Raw genomic sequence first — 12439 nt, 5'->3', positions numbered from 1 at the left:
CGAAACAACATGGCCGAAATGTTGTGATGACGTAAACAGAAACCGCGACCTGCACGTGCTTGTCTGAAGCAATGTCTGCGGTGTGGACGTATTTCAGTATATCTGAGAAACACCCACGTCTGCTCCAGCGAGAGCTAGTGTTCAGTGCAGCTGTAGTGCAGCAGCTCATGTTCTCGATGAGAAGAGGACCAGACTTCACTGTGAAACCCAACGGTTTCCCAATGCAATCTTTAACAGTGGGCATGTTTTAAGCGCGGAACACACTTCAATCCGAGTTCCCACACCAACATCGATCAACATGCATCACGAAATTCAAACGATAAATGCCGTTTTGACGCTCTTTAATGTGGCATCATTGATCACATCACAGTTCAAGCGGCGGCGCGCGCGTGAACGCGATCATCTGTGAGCGCGATCGATCACCTCTTCATTAAGAATAAACATGAATGAACATCTAAGATGTGTTGAGGATACATTACAACTTACTGTCACGTATCATATGTGGTGTAATCGCTCAATCAGTGTTTCAATGGCGAAAAGACGTCAATATAACTGCTGTAAACCAAACAAATGTCATGTAACTTTAGCATCACATTTACCTCAGGCAGTCATTCAGTGTCCACAAAATTTTATTCACTAAAGTAAATCAACTCTTTCACTAAATATATGCTCTATATTAGCCGTTATATTCATTATATTCTACTTAACCTGTTAGTGATGTCTTGATTATTTCATGCATGTTAAATAAACCTGTCATGAAAATGACAGACACTGTGTATATAATGATTATATTTCAACAACCAATTGGATAAAAAACTATTTTATAATCAGATTTAGAAGTTATTGCAAAAACTGCCTTATGTAAAGTTTACATGTTTGCGTACTATGTTATTTGAGTGTTGATTATTAGACCTAATGCACCTGTTCTGAATGCACTTTCTTGTAGTAGTCCTACAGAGAAAAAATTTAAATGCACTAGACCTAAATGCACTTTGTTTTTATGAGAGAACATTTAATTTTAAAACCTTTCTGTAGGCCTGTAAATTATTATTTAATGCACAAATGAGTGGGGTCAAGTTAAACATTTTTGTTTGAATTTTATTTTATACTGTGCATTGTTGCAATGTGCTAAATAAATATTGGCATAATTTGTAATTGATTTATTCTTTGAAACTTTAATAATAATTTATGCAATTGCAATGTCTTGATTTTAGTAAAGTTAGTACACAGTCATAGCCATAAATGCAATGGTACTAATAATTGGCATAATTTCTTTCGGTGTTTCGGTTTTCGGTTTTCGGCCTTGGTTTCCTCTTTTTCGGTTTTCGGTTTCGGCCAAGAATTTTCATTTCGGTGCATCCCTACTTTAAATGAAAAACTGAAAATATAATGAATTTTTATAAATACTATCCTAGTAATAATAAAATAACACTGTTTGCAAACAACTTTTTGGACACACCGAGCATCTTTTATTTGTCAAAAAATAGCCCGCTCCAAAATAGCCGCTATTTGTGAGCTGAGCCAATGTTGCTGTTAGACTGGACAGGAAATTTATATTTTTTAATTATTTCTTTTTAAATTGAGCTAAAGATTAAGGTCATGGTTGTGTCTTTGCAATAATGATGACAGCAGTGCAATTTATGGTGCATTTGTCTTGCAGCTTCGTCTTGTTTTTTTGACAGGCCTCTTCCTCCAAACAGCTGGATGTTTTGAGACATTCTTTGACAGGTGCCTGGACTTGGACCTCACCAATGTCAGTCCAGAGGCAACATAACAAGGGGTTGCTCAAAACCTTACACAAACAATCACTCCAGCCTGCTGATGCCCATGCCCAAGGGTGGAAAACAATTCCAGTATTACTACTGTGCTGGATAAACTGCAAGAGATAATGCTGCCATGGGATTGGAAGATGACAATGCTGTGTTCTTTTCTCCATATCTCCTTCTATCTCTTGGCTCTTTGTAACATAAGAGGTCAAACACTGACCTCACCATGTATAAATATACACTGATCTTCACCACTGGCGAAATTGACTTTTTAAAAAAACTTGTTAAACACCACCTTGCTTTAGTAGGAAATACTTCTTGACAAACTTTTAGTAATAATGGTGTCAACCTGTATTGTCTTGGGTGCAAGAATTCAAAGAGTAACTTTCAGTTTCCAGTGAAGAATCGAGTGGCTATAAGCTGCAAAGAATCATAAATACAGAGAGTCTATTGTAGACTGTTTGTAGTCTACATTTCAAACTCGATGACCATAAACACAGTATTTTAGGCCAAATGGAGAGTAAGACGGGGAATGAGTGAATCTTCATTTGTTCATTTACATATACTACTGAAATTGCAACAATACAAAGCAGGTTGAAGTTACACTAACTAAAGTGGAATGATTGCAGTAGCACTACAAAATGGCACATCTAGCTGTGTTGTTCTTGTAAGTTATCAAAGATGAGCAAGGGCCATTCTAAAAAAATTTCAGTGATGAAAAATGGCAAGAAACTGAAAATAAAAGGCTTAATTCTATAACTTAACTTATATACTTGGGTATGCTTTTATTAAATACTGAAAAACTAGGCCTATATACACTCTAAAAAATGCTGGGTTAAAAATAACCCAAGTTATTATAAATTAACCCAGCAATTGGGTTGTTTTAACCCAGTGATTGGGTTGTTTTAAGCAAACATTTAGTCCATTTTCAACCCAACTTGGGTTATTTTTAACCCAGCATTTTTTAGAGTGTAGTTTTGCACATTTAAAAAAGAAAACATTTATTTATTTTTTTGCCATGGTTCTTTTAATTTGTATGCAATTTCTAGGCTTTTTACTCACTAATATTTTGTCTGCAATCATAAGTATGCAAAACAGCAAAACAAAATATGCAAATAACATTTGTATCTTTATTAAGTCATGTAACTGGTCATACATTTATATGACTTACAAAATACAAATACAAAATGCAAAGTACTTCCAAGGTCAAAGTTCATTTATCTAGGAAAAAAATAAATAAATGGTATAATGTATTTGTTTATAAATTGTGTGTTGTTGTTTATTGTCACCAAATTTCCATAAAATAGGATTTTCTTTTGTTTTGTACATACATTTTCTGTTAGAACCATTGCTTGATTTGTGAAATAAAAAAACATGATTATGACTAATAAAATGGTTGACTTCATTCAAAAAAAAAAGTTTGACTTCAAAACGTTAATATTCTTTGACAATTACCTTAGAGTACGTTTTTCATGGAGTACTTTTTTTTTTTTTTTTCATTCTTGTCAGGATTGTCCATCCAAACGCAACTGCTAGATATTTCTTGCAAACCGAACATTAGTTCTTCTGCATAAAACATTCACTACTGAACCCAAGCACCTCTTTGCTCTCATCCTTGTTTGTATCGTTTTCTGTCTGACAGCACACTCGAATGCATCCTGGAGTGGTCTTTTTCTTCAATTAAAATAATGTCACTCTTCAAGTAGACCCCGTCCCTGCATTAGTGGCCCTCCCTTGAACCATGAAATACCCATTTACTACAGAAACATAAATTAAATTCATCTTTCCTCACTCTTTATACTCTCGCGCTCTCTTTCTCTCTCCCGTTTCCATGAGTACACCTAAAAAGTGCTCAGTGCTGAACACTTGGTGAGCTTTACTGGTGTAGGGCTTGAGAGTCCAGCCAGGCATTTGATGGCAGTTTAATCATTATTACTGCTCCGATGTCATGGGCTCTCTTGGGAGCAGGGATGAAGAACTCCTTGGGAAGATTTCGACGTAATGAGGCTGACAGTCATGGCAGGGGACCTGTAACTGATTGCTTAATGCATGCAGATGAAATGTTAATGGGAAAGCTGCATGTTGAGACACAGTGGTGGAGAGCTTTGCTTAAGACAGCTAACACCCTCCCAACACATTCCCCAACACCCAATGACAGCGACAGCACACAATTAGGGACATTACCAGATGTGTCAACACTTCTCAAGTCTAGAACAGAAAATCCACTGTGGTTTAATTGTTCTTTGAGGAAGTTTTTAAATCATGTCATGAAGCACTTGCATAGACCAAACTCATTATAGACCCAATAGACAAATCTATTTGTTTTATATTTGTTCATTGACTATATTTTACATGATAACGTGAAGCATCTATACTCCACAAACATATAAAAATATGGAAATGAAGTAGGCCTATTGATTTGAGTTGAAATTATTTGATCATTTTAAGACTATCTTTAAACATCCACCAAACAATGGTCCATATTAGAGGCCATTCGTCAAAATGCCAGACTGTGAAAATATGGTCTTTAGCTTGAGTGTCGCAAGTGCCTGCAAAAGACTTGAGGCAAACTGAAACACGTCCATCCAACACGATCTCACGGCAATTCGTATGTACATTTTATGAGGTGGCAAATTTTTCAAAAAGCTTCATCAGGAAGTACCACCCCTAACCCCATCCCTAAACCTACCCATCACTGGGGTCTAGACAAATCGTATGAAAACGCATGAGTGAGGTCATACGAATTAGCCACCTCATAAAATACGTACAAATTGCTGTGAGATTGCATTAGCGCATAATAAAAACTATGGAAAGCAGCGCAGTGGAATGCAAAAGCGTGAGATTCAGGGCAGTGAAATAAAACATAGACATGTGATAGAACTTGTGTTTTACTTCGTTTGTTCAAGTTTTTAGAACACCGTGTCATGCGCAAGATGCTACAAAAGTCAAACACGTCCTACTCTAGCACGTTTACATAAAAAGCAGCGCAGTGAAATGCAAAAAAAAACCTCTTTCTTTGTGGCCTGCCTAACAATGTATAAATCAAGCAACATAATTAACTTCATACCAATAAATTACAGTTATTTGAGTTAATTTTCAGAGAGCAAGTCAGTATAGTGATATGAAATGTGTGAAAGTAGTGTCCGGTTTTTTTGTACCAGAGGGGCGGACTGATAAATCGTTGCCATAAATGACCACGAAGATAAGTAAATATCTGTAGGTTTATAGCGCAATTGACCAATCAGAATCGGGTATTTCAGAGTGCTGTGTAGTGAAAAATAATATAACCTTTAACATTTAGTATGTTTTTCCAAATGAGAAGGACCTCAAACAGAGATTGTGTCCGATTCAGATTCCTTCTGTGGGCAAACTTTCCTCAAAGAATCTACTGCAAGTAAACCCTCACACACCCACACTCTTTCACACAACCCTTCCAGTTAGAGTGCCAGAAGCAAAAAGCAGCTTTGAATAATAGATAAAATTATAGATAAAAGGTGTGACATTTCCTGTGCCATTCTTTTCCAGTGTTAATAAAAGGCTCTAATAAGAAGGTGACCTTTTTGGAATAGATTTGTAAATGTCACAATCCAAGACCCTCTGTATGAAATTGGCACCTTAAACAGAGGCACTGAGAAGGAGGGAATGAGCTCCTTTTGTCTCATAAAAGATGTCACATGTGCTTCATTTACTGATATTCTATTCATTTGAATGTGCAATCAAACATGATTAAAACATTTTTTATTATTGCTTTTTACAGAAGCTCTGGTTCAGGTGCAGAGAAGTTGGACATTTCAGGAAGAACAATCTCTCTTTTTTGATATTTGTACTCCCTACTTTAGTGATGAATATTTCAGTTGTGTTATATGGCCTTCGTTAGATGAACAATTCAATGGCTCATATTCCAGGTGGATATTTATTTCCTAGCAAAGACAAGGAAGGTCATAGGGTTTTTCCTACCCAAGCGGGGCTAACATGAAGGAAAAACGAGGCACAATGTACCGCAGAGACGGTGATCCAGGGTGAAGTTTGAGAACAGACTCCTTTCCTCCCTGAAGTTGTCATCATAGAATAATAATGCAATATTTCCCCTGACCTTCCTTAAAGGTCAAGAGTGTCATTTCTGCACCACCATCAGGCTTCATTCCCATTCAAACTGATTTTGTGCCCCGTAAGATTTTTGAGCATTACAATTTTATGCAGCATCTTTAAAAATATATCAAATTTAAGTACAAATATACACCGATCAGGCACAGCATTATGACCACTGACAGGTGAAGTAACCCTATTATCTCTTCATCACGGCACCTGTTAGTGGGTGGGATATATTAGGAAGCAAGTGGACATTTTGTCCTCAAAGTTGATGTGTTAGAAGCAGAAAAAATGGGCAAGCGTAAGGATTTGAGCGAGTTTGACATGGGCCAAATTGTGATGGCTAGACGACTGGGTCAGAGCATCTCCAAAACTGCAGCTCTTGTGGGGTGTTCCCAGTCAGCAGTGGTCAGTATCTATCAAAAGTCATCCATGGTGTAGCGGCGACATGGTCATGGGTGGCCAAGGCTCATTGATGCACATGGGGAGCGAAGGCTGGGCCGTGTGGTCTGATCAAACAGACGAGCTACTGCAGCTCAAATTGCTCAAGAAGTTAATGCTGGTTCTAGAAAGGTGTCAGAATACACACCTAAAAATTATATAAATCAAAAGTTATGGGTGCTCAGATATAATAAAAATCCTCAGTGGCTACATATACAGTAGTTTAAGACCCCCCACCTACCCCAACACAGTTCATTGCCATATGCTTCTTGGATGAACTTTGGCTTTCAAACTTCAGTATTAATTCAGTCAGTCTTCATTCAGGGTTCAAAGCATTCAGGCTGACTCGGCAGTGCAGCACAGGAGAGAGTATTATGGTGCACTCACTGTGCATTTTACATGACTGGACACAGCATATTGCATTAGATGATGGCTCTTGTGTGAGAGATGAAATGCAGCCAGCGGGCTCTGAACTTGTTTCTATCTGAGTATCAGATGAGGAGGATGTTTAGAACCTGTTGTTCTGGGCTGCCATGAACTCGCTCTCCTTTGATTTCTGCAATGCTGCTACATTAGCCTGAGAGACTGCTTGTGAGAGTGGGACAGTTTCTGCTCTCCTGCTAGAAAACCAATTTCTGTCTCTTCCTCCAAGTCTCTAAGACATCAAGGTGAACACGTATGTGTGTGTAATCACATGGGAAGCTGACAAAACAAATAAATCCAACAGTCTGCATAAGCATATTATTTTAGGTAAATTAAACGGATTTAAAAATGATATAAAAACAAATGAATCATGATAACTAAAAGTAATCCAATTGCAGAAGTTCTTGAGTTTACAGCTCACTGGAGTGTAAGATTATCACTGAATAACAGTTTATAATGTAACCATCTAAAATGTAAATGTCATCTGAAGCTCATTCTGGTCCTGCACTCTAAAAAAAAAAAAGTTTCTATATGGCACCAAAAATGGTTCTTGGCTCGTAATCATAGGGGAACCATTTTAAGTGCTATATAGCACCAATTTTGGTGCTTCGGTGGTTCTTCACCGGTTCTTTGACTAAGGTGCTATATAGCACCGCTAACTAAGGTGCTATATACTACCGCTACCATATGGAACATGTTAAGATATGGTGCTATATAGTCAAGTGTGTGTAATTTATTATAAATTGCAGTTCTTTAAAGTTTGTGACTGTGTATTTGGAGGTCCTTGTTTTAATGCAATATGTACTTTGCTCTCAAGCCAGGTTGTTTTTGCTGAATCCTGCTCTTGAGTGAAGTGGACCCCAGGGGCCCAATATGATGACAGCAGAGTGCCAAAAATGCTACAACTTATGTGCCCACAGACACACCTACGCAGAATTGTACTTGCATGCAAATTCTCCTGATTCTATCTGATAAGACTCATATAGTCAAAAATGTCCCTGAGCTGAGATCCACAAGATCCCCCCAAAAATAAAAATAAATTAATTAGAAAATATAGAAATAGTAGGAAAAAAAGAAGAAAGCCATGGGAGTGTGTCATTTCAGTTGATCTTAATTTAATACTACATTGTAAATACTACATTGACATGTTCTCCATTAGGTGTGAGTGTAAGTTGGCGTCAGTGACTCAGTGATAGGTCACAGGCGAATCACAGAATCTTTCAAAAGGCTATATGGCAGCCAGAAACGATGTTAGATTACATAGCCGATGATATTGATTTGTCACTGCTCAGTTTTGGTTTCATTTTCTATCTGTTTAGTCACCTGTTTTCCTGTGTTCCTTTGTTCTCCGTTTCCTGCCACTAATCAGTTTCCATGGATATTCATTTGTTCATCGCAGCTGGTCATCAGCTGTTGTCATTGACTGTTTTTGTAGGTTACATTGTTACGCCAGCAGGCGACGAGTGACTGGAATCTGTCACTTAACCGATTCATCAAAAATACTTACAAATTGTAATCGGTTACCGATTACAAATCACATGACAAAAAATGTAGTTAGTAATGTAATTCTTATACTGGTACAAGGTCCTAGTACAGTAAAAGGTCCCCTTGTAGAGTAAAAAAAACCCGACCTCATCTCGACTGAAGGGACTGGCTCGATCGATCGCGTCCTTTGCCAGTAGGACTGCGATCTCCTCCCGAAGCACAGGAGCATTCTCCGCCAGCAAGCGGGTAAAAAGAATACCCCTGAAGACCGGAGGCGATCAGCATCTGATCATCAGCCGGCGCACCGAAAGAGACGGTTGGACGCTCCACCGAGGGACTGCCACGCTCTTCCGGCATCACCACAGGGTGCAGTGTGGAGGGAATAGGGACCCGTGGAGGTTGTCTAGGTTCAGGGCGGGGAAGCCCTAAACTAAATCCTCAAGGCCCCTGGTCTTTTCGCCGAAGTAGCACTCTCACGGTTTCCACCGGAGGGAGCGTTAGATCGGGGCATAGGGGTGGGTGCTTGGCCTCGAGAACCGAGGAAGACAAGCATGGACCGCAACACTGAGATGGTCATGTTCCCGTAGTGGGAACACAGGGGAAACAGCCACGGCGCTGCTGCACTCTCTCCGACAACCAGCTGATGAATCAGCAGCTAAAAGTAGCGTGAGCTCGCGGCCGCCGCTGAAGTGCCTTTTCGCCAACATGGAACTCTTCTCCACACACTGGCCTCGAAGTCACACTCTCGGATGACACAACAACACTGCTCGGCTCCGAAACAAAAGACAAATGTACCTTTGCAGGCACTTCCTTTTTATACCCATGCTGCGGGGTGGAGTGCGGCATGCAAATCTTGCACGGCAATGTTCATTGGCCATTTAGTACACACTCGAAGGTGATAGGGTTCTCATGCGATATCCCAATTCATCGGTTCACATTCTGACGTATGTCGAACGTGACCGACTGAAAGAGAACTTGCACTTCACTAAGTGATGAGTCGGTAATGGTGGATTCATTTTAGTGAATGATCTATCAAACCAGTAACTTGTCTTTTTGAAGTTATAAAATAACTGCCTTACATGTACTTGATTCACTAAAGGAAGATGTTTTCTTTCATTATTTCACGCTACACTGTACAATTTACTTTTAATCCTTGTGTTCTTAATATAAACAAATTATAGGTCCATCAAAATTTCTATTTCTACCCCTCAATTTATCCAGTTCCAAGACCCTAAACGTTTTGTGAATAGGAACTTCATAATCATAGAGGGCTGGGAAATCAAATGTCCCTTTCTAGAAATAGAATTGCATTGCTTTTTTATTGCAATCACAGTTATTGTTGTTTTAGCATACTCTATAAATTGTACCATCTGCATTAATGATGTCTCACATATTCAAATGTCCTACTGAGGTTCAGGACCAATTGCATTTCTCTACGATACATTTTGCAAGGTCAATGCTTGATGTTTATTTCCTCTCTTTGTTTCAGCTGAGGAGGCCGAGATCTGTTGATGAGCATATGTGATTACACAAGGCTGGAGATGGAAGATGAAGTGTGAAAATGGAGCGACCTGTGGGAGTCTCACAGCCTGAGAAAATCAATATTACTTTCCTTGAGATCCTCTTTCTCTCAGCATCTGCGAGGTATAGATTCCCATCTCTGCCATGGTTGTGGACTCTGCTGTGTGCCTAGCACTGATGAAATCTGTAATATTTACCATTGTTTGATCATATATGTGAGCAAGAGTGAACTACAGAGCTAAACGAACAACCAGCAGTGGTCCTAACGGCTGATGTCCAGTCAGTAATGAGTAGTTTCAGTGAGTTTATTCTCCATATGGCTTTACGCTTTTCAGCCAGATGTGTTTTAAACATATCTGACCATTAGTCCCTCAGCCTATGCACCACCAGGTATGTCTGAGCATATTAGTCCAGCCAGAACAAAACTGACACCATGCACATTGCTCAGTCATGGGGTGCTGAGAGTGACTCATTACGCCACTGCTCGGTGCATCCACAGGCTCTACCGATAAGGAACGCCCCGCCCTCCCCCCGCATGCCCATGCCTGGACGGAGTAATTGGACCAGAGAAGTAAAATGGCCACACAGACTCCAGGAACAGGGAATTAACTGCATATTGACAGCGTTAAACTTGGCAGATTCCCAGGGCTGAATGTTGATTTTTGAACTGCTGTTTTGCCAGAATGAGAAACTCATGGAAAGACAAACCTTTATAAATTATGGAGCAGTAAATTCAGACCATAATAAGTACCATACTTTTGTTGTCTGACAAGGTTAGAGAGTTCTTTCATCACAAAATCTATCTTGGAGTCTATATAAAGATGCTGGCCAATGAGTGACTGAGTGAGCTTTGTAAAAAGACTTAAATAAAACAAGACCTTAAAATATAAAGCATGCTTTATGCATTTCTTTTTTAAACTCCTGCCAGCAAAGCAAGAATGAAAGGAACGCAGAGACTGCCAGCATTATCCTTGTTAGTGTCTGCAGATAGAATGTTTTACGAGACAAAGGATCCATACTCTGCTGGAGAAATTAATGACTTTCTTTGAAAAGAGGGTCTCGGTGTTGTTATGGAAACCTCCTCTCAAGAGATGCTAATAAGCTCAAGCCAAAGCAAAAGAAACCGTTTTGAATGTGGATCAAAAATTTGAGCCTTTCTTTAATGCACTACGTTTGTAACACGTTGCAGGACATAATTAATGATGCTTGCTCAGGCAATCATCACTGTTATTACTATTACGGCTCACATCTCATCCTGCAATATGGATATCAATAAAGAGAGGTGTTCTATTACTTTTCTAAGTGATCAGACTTACATTTTACTTCTGCTGGACAATAGAAACAGGCGACAAAAAATATTGAAGATTGTTTAATCAGAATTTCACAGACACTATTTTTCTATAGCAGCCAGATAAAAAAAAACACCAGAACACCATAGCAACGAGACAAAAAACACAAAAAACTCAGAACCACTCAGAGGAACTGCATAACAACTCCTTGGCAAACACCCAAAACAGCAACCAGATAGCAACATAATACTTTTTTTTGTAAAAATAAATTTGCATGACGATTTATTCACGTGGATGAGCAACTTCTGTGCTCTACAAAACAGGAAATGGTCTTGAATTTAGTTTCATAATAGGAAAATAATATCATATTTATTATTTCTTTAAATATTCTGTTTAATAAAAGGAAATAAATTTCACATTTTTAATATTTAGAAATGTAAACATTTTCACAAATAAGTAACCTATTTTGACCTGGCTACTTGTTCAACTAGTCATACAAGCCTTAATTTATGAAGTATATAATAAATATTTAAAATTTTACTGCATAGGCTACCTGTTGCTGCCATAATAATTCACCATTTCAAAAGTTTACAGGATTTTGTCTATTTCTTCTTACGTCGCTGTACTGGCTGTACTGAGGTGACGTAATATGATTATTGTAAATGACTTCCAGCATTTCAGTAATAAAAGTGTCTTTATTTAAAGGGGCCCATTTACAAAGTCTTGATTAAGTTTTTGGGGAGTACTAGAATATGCTTTCATGCTTGATTGTTCAAAAAACACATTATTTTTCACAAATATTACATTATTACAGCACCTTTCTCCCTAGTCTGGCTTGAATGTGTCGTTTATTTCCTGTTTCAATGAAGCCCCTCCTTCCGAAATACAAAATGTGGTGTGATTGGTTAGCTGACCAAGTGTGTTGTGATTGGCACCGCTTAGCACGTGTTCGGGAAATGTCACGCCCCTTACCATAATCGCAAACTCTACTCAGATGTAAATATTAAGGATGGCGTCAATTTCAAAATAATTCTAGCCTGATTCAGACTTAGGTGTGATGAATTGAAAAATCAACTTTCCTTTGAGCCTTTGGTATATAAAAGTTCATCGTGATATTAGAATATCCTGTAAGTTTCAGAGCTGAAAACGTCCTTGTTAGTCAAAGAAAAGCTTTTATAGACACCAGGCCCAGAAAACAAGAGCTCTCACAATATGTCGACCATTGACGTAATAGGACGCAGAAGCACCGTCTCAAGCCTGCCCGCCGACTTGTGGAGCCAAACGGGTCGCTACCGAGCAATAAACATGCCGGTTCCAGTTCACGTGCATAAGACATTGCGTTTGTTCGCTTCATTTCACCGCGGAATCGATTGTAAACAAGATAAAGGTCGAGACTGGATTTGCAGACATATTGAGATTAAAACA

This window comes from Gobio gobio (genome assembly GCF_949357685.1).
Source record: "Gobio gobio genome assembly, chromosome: 8".
Classification (NCBI taxonomy): Eukaryota; Metazoa; Chordata; class Actinopteri; order Cypriniformes; family Gobionidae; genus Gobio; species Gobio gobio.
Note: the sequence above shows the minus strand (reverse complement) of the source record.